This window comes from Gorilla gorilla, chromosome 5, assembly GCF_029281585.2.
Source record: "Gorilla gorilla gorilla isolate KB3781 chromosome 5, NHGRI_mGorGor1-v2.1_pri, whole genome shotgun sequence".
Lineage (NCBI taxonomy): Eukaryota > Metazoa > Chordata > Mammalia > Primates > Hominidae > Gorilla > Gorilla gorilla.
In genome coordinates, this window is record NC_073229.2 from 31,826,915 (window position 1) to 31,832,689 (window position 5,775).

Consider the following 5,775-nt stretch of genomic DNA (forward strand, 5'->3'; position numbering starts at 1 on the left):
CTCCATTGAGTCATTATCCTTGCTATGATGGTGGTGTTTTGGGGATGAGAGGGTGCTATCCATTTCTCATGTTTTCCATTGTTTGAAACAAAGAAGGTTACCAAGAAGCCCTTCCTGTAGCCTTCTGTAGGAATTCTTTTGGGGAAGTGAGGAAGCCAGGTCCATGGTCTGTTCTTGAAGCAGTAGCCTAACACACTCCAAGATATGGACACACGGGAGCCGCTGGCAGAAGGGACTTCACGAAATGTTGCATGCATGTTTTAGCCATTGTTGGCTTTCCCTTATCAAACCTGGGCCCTTCCCTTCTTGGTTTCCAAAGGCATTTTATTGCTTGAGTTATATGTTCACTGTCCCCCTAATATTAGGGAGTAAAATGGATACCAAGTTGATTTAGTGTTTTTACCTCTGTCGTGGCTTTCATGTTATTAAACGTATGCATGTGAAGAAAGGGTGTTTTTCTGTTTTATATTCAACTCATAAGACTTTGGGATAGGAAAAATGAGTAATGGTTACTAGGCTTAGTACCTGGGTGATGACATAATCTGTCCAACGAACCCCCATGATGTAAGTTTACCTACGTAACAAACCTGCACTTATACCCATGAACTTAGAATGAAAGTTAAAAATAAAAAACATATACAAATAAAAAAATCCCGACTTTGGGATGAGTGCTAGGATGTTGTAAACCAGTTTGAGAATCAGAATCCAAAATGAGAGCTGAAAGATTGGCTGAGTCTTTCTCGGAGGGAGGGCATGCTGGCAGACAGAGCTTTGTAAACAGCACTCTCCTTCCCAGAGATGCTTCTGCTTCCATCCTGGGGCCACGTTGCTACCCAGTACATGAGCAGCTCATACTAACATGCACGGTCATGGGTGGGAGGGATGGAGGGAGGGTTTCTGCTTCAGAAAGATGTGTAACATCAGGGGCTTTGTGCCTGGATTCATGGGTTTCACTCAAGATTCTCAAATAGGTCCCTTCCCCCCAAAATGTTAAGAACGATGTGGTCTAAGTAGTTGTAATAGTTATAAAAGCATCAGGCCAGGCACGGTGGCTCATGCCTGTAATCCCAGCACTTTGGGAGGCCGAGGCAGGCGGATCACGAGGTCAGGAGATCGAGACCATCCTGGCTGATACGGTGAAACCCCGTGTCTACTAAAAATACAAAAAATTAGCCGGGCGCGGTGGCGGGTGCCTGTAGTCCCAGCTACTCAGGAGGCTGAGACAGGAGAATGGCGTGAACCCTGGAGGCAGAGCTTGCAGTGAGCTGTGATTGTGCCACTGCACTGCAGCCTGGGCGACAGAGCAAGACTCCATCTCAAAAAAAAAAAAAAAAAAGCATCATAAGTGGAAGTCTCTTTATAAAGATGAATACACATAAAATGTCTCTAAAAGCTGTGGATTCACTTTCAATGGAATCAAGTCTGTTCTCAAATGCTTTACCAAAAGTGCCAGGGCATGGTAGTTGAGAGTTCACAGAGCTCCTAGTCACCTGAGTGTGTAGCCCAGCTTCAAGATTTGGAAGTTATATTTCCTTGGGCAGAGGACTTACCCCTCTAAGCCTTAGCTGGCCAATCTTTAAAATAAGAATAGTATCTGCCTAATAGGTTTATTGTGAGGATTAAATAAGATAATATATAGAAGCAGTAAGCCTAGTGTCTAGCAAAAGGTAAGCCTTCGATTGATATTAGAACAAGAAAGGAGAAAAAGGTAGCAGAGAAAGTATCAGTAACCATAAATCTTTGACAAAGTGGTTTTGTTAAAAGGAATGAATTGGCTTGGTGAAGGAGTCATGCTGCTTTCAGAGGATTAATACTCAGTGTACTAAAATTCTTCGTGGCCATTAGAATTACAGTATAGGACACACCAGGAAGAAGGGTTGCCCTTTGTCAGTTTGGACTGAATTAAGCTGGAAATATGATGGAAATTTGAGAGCAGGTGGACTCAATGTTTCAGACCTAGTCTTTGGTATAAGAAAAAGTTTGTGTGTGGCGGGGCACGGTGGCTCACATCTGTAATCCCAGCACTTTGGGAGGCCAAGGCAGGCGGATCATGAGGTCAGGAGTTTGAGAGTAGCCTCGCCAGTATAGTGAAACCTGTCTCTACTAAAAACACAAAAATTGGCCAGGCGTGGTGGCGTATGCCTGTAGTCCCAGCTACTTGGGAGGCTGAGGCAGGAGAATCGCTTGAACCCGGGAGGCAGAGGTTGCAGTGAGCCGAGATCGCACCACTGCACTCCAGCCTGGGCGACAGAGTGAGACTCCATCTTAAAAAAAAAAAAAAAGTGTGTGTATGAGGCAGAGAGAGAGAGAGAGAAGGGGGTGTAGAAGAGAATGGAGGGCAGAATTTGTCAAGGAGAGTGAACTGGTCTCAACTGCCTCGATTGAGGCCTATGAAGATGTTTCAGAGGAAGGCAGATGATCATGGACCATATTTATTCTTCATCTCCATTGCCAGGGAAAGCTTTGTATTCAAGGCTGTCCCTTGTCTATGAAATTAGTTCTACAGTTATAGTAATTTTGCCTTGGGATGTCCCAGGGCACAAATACAGATGTGACTATCAGCTCCACATTCTTCCAAAAGAAAGACTGTGGTTTTTTCGTATTTATAATAATACTTAGGAGGTTTCCTCATAGAAAATACTGAGCCACACTCATGGAATCCAGCAGAGCCCGATTATTTGCTGGGGTTGCAAGGGAAGAGATAATAACAGCGACTTCTGGACATAGAGACAGCAGAGCGAGGCCATGTGTTCAACCTAACAGCACAGTGAGAGTCGAGAGTCTTGGAATAACTCAGTCTGGTTCCCAGCTCTTTCCTCACTAGCAACTTTATTTGGTAGCATTAACTGGGTCATTGTTTAATACCTCATCTTTCCTATGTAAAAATAGCTGAAGACCTAAAAATCTTAGGATACTTGCTATGTGCTTAATTCACCAGCTATTGTCCCCCATAATTTTGTAACTGATTGTCTGCAGAGGCAGATGGGACCAATTGGTTGGTTAAATGTAGTCAGTCAGTTATTTGGTCATGGTCTACTATTGTTATTTATTGTCTTCTCAAGACTAGATGTGCATAGTTTTTATTTTTCACCTTTAAAGTACATTTAAAGTACGTACGAAATTAAGATTCTACCACCTGCCATTCTGTGGTGCGTGTGTGCGTGTGTGCATGCGTTGAATGGGTGAAATTAAACATAAGTTATGTTGGCCGAGTATGTACTCCAGATACAATACTGTTGCAGACACCGTGCAATACTTAACCTAGTGGGACACATTCTTTCAAGGAGCTTACAATCAACTGAAGGAGAAGTGAGCTCAGAGCCGTATACATGGTTGCTTGTTTTACTAAATATGAGAGCAATATATGAAATATGAAGATTACTGGGAACACAGAAAAATAACTGTGGCAATGTCCGGATTCTTCTGGGAGCACCTTAGGAGGCCTTGCAGAGCTGATTCTGTGTGAGCTTGGACTTGATTTTGAATGGTAGCCATGGGAAGAGCAGTGAGAATGGTGAGGGCACAGTCTCTAAGGCAAGAAAGGAGAGAGCAGGCTGAAGATAGGGTCGTATGGGAGTTTAGGTGGGCATGGGGTGGCTTCCGCCCAGGTGGAGGAGGGAGGAGGCAGTAATGGAAGATGGGTAAGTTATTGTAGAGTTTGTACAGTGGTAGTGTCAAAGGATTCTGAGTTGGGGAGCCACACTGTCAGATCCAATTTTAGGATAATAACCAGGAAAACAAAGTAAAGGATGAAAGAGCTGGAAGAGATGGGAGGCAGGAGGACCACGTAGGAGACTGAAGGGAAGCCTGAAGAAGCACCGCATCAACAGAAGAGAAGAGGAGGGCTGGACTCCAGCCGGCTCCTGCACGTGTCTTTTCAATTGCCAGCCTTGGGTTTTCTTATGATCCTAGCTGCTGCTTATATGTTTTTGTTATTATTTTTTAAAAACTCAGCCATCTTTTCCTTTTAAAAAATAACAGAATGCAGCCAGGCGCCGTGGCTCACGCCTGTAACCCCAGCACTTTGGGAGGCCGAGGCGGGAGGATCACGAGGTCAGGAGATCGAGACCATCCTGGCTAACACGGTGAAACCCCGTCTCTACTGAAAATACAAAAAAAAAAAAAATTAGCTGGGCATGGTGGTGGGTGCCTGTAGTCCCAGCTACTCGGGAGGCTGAGGCAGGAGAATGGCATGAACCCGGGAGGCGGAGCTTGCAGTGAGCCGAGATTGCGCCACTGCACTCCAGCCTGGACGACAGAGAGAGACTGTCTCAAAAAAAAAAAAAAAAAAAAAAATTAACAGAATGCAAAAGAAAAGAACCTATCTCTCCCATCCTTATCTCTACCTAAAAGACAGAGCTCAATCATTGGAGACCATGGAAAATGTTCTCCCTGTTTCACAGTCATCCCCGTAGCTAATAAAACACTACCGCTGCTGCAGCCATAGACTTCACGTGTTTAACGCTAGTTTTATCCTTCTTTCCTCCCACTTCAGCCTCAACATTCCTCTCCCGGAAGAATAGTCCTGGTTTTTCCCTTATGTAATTTGCATTCCTGTCCCGGAAGAATATTCCTATTTTTCTCTTATATAATTTGATATTCTATTTAATCGGTGATTGGTTGACTTAGGAAACACGGTGTGCACCATCTGAGCTCTTCTGGTTTATTTCTTCCTGTGTTTATAACCCTGTAACTAACATTTGATCCTTTCATTGATTTTGTGCCTTTATACTTTTGTCCAACGGATTACATGTTATATAATTGCTCCTGAGCAATTTTTAAAAATAAAATCTTCCAGCAGTTGGCCGACTAACAAACACTGCTAACAAAGCATAATGATCAACCAAAAGATACCTTCAAGGGAATGTGATGGGTTGTGCCTGAGTGATGTGGGACGGGTGTGAATACGTCTTAGGGAAAAGGAAAAGGAATATAACATTGTTTATTGCCCCCAGAGCTTGATAAATCACACACGAGCCCCGCTCTGTCCTTCAGAGACAAGACATTTCACTTGCAGACATATCTTTCTTCTTTTCCACTTTTTTATTTCATTCTCCCCGTGGGATCCCAGGCGGCGCACAGTGAGGTAACAAAGGACTATCAGGAAAACATCATCTAGGTGGGGTGTATTTGTTTCCATGGTTCCTGAGAAGTTAGGGTGAAGGAAGGAGGCAAAATGTGGGCAGTGGAAGCAAATCTTCTATTCTTTTCTTCTTTCAATGCATAAACACGTACAGTATCCCTCTGGGCGAGGGAGAGAGACCTCACTTACTGGTTCATTTAGATTCTGCATGAGAAGGAGATATTGTTTTATTCTTCATTATAAGAGGAGCTATTTCTTCAAATTGACCATTTCCTGCCCCCCGCCCCAACTCTTTGCAAAAGTAGCCTGTTTACAATCTACTCTTGTAGATTACAGTACTTAGTAAAGACAAGTAGAGAGAAATTCAGACATTGAAAAGCTTTGAGACATCCCACAGAGTTGGAATGCTTTTTTCAAAGGGAAAACAATCTGTAAATGTGTATGTACCCAAAAGAGCCAGCTGGACAGCCCATAAACGGCTCCCATTCAGGAACAACAAAAGCCTATGTCAGAAGTCAAGGGACAGGAGGCTGAGAACTAATAATAATTTTGCACTTACACAGCAGTTTTCATCTGAAGACCTCAGAGTGCTTTATAAACATTAATTAAATTGCCCAACAGCCCTGTGAGATGGCTGTGTATCACTATTTCCAATTTGCAGGGGGTATAGGAAGGAGAAATGTATGCATGGA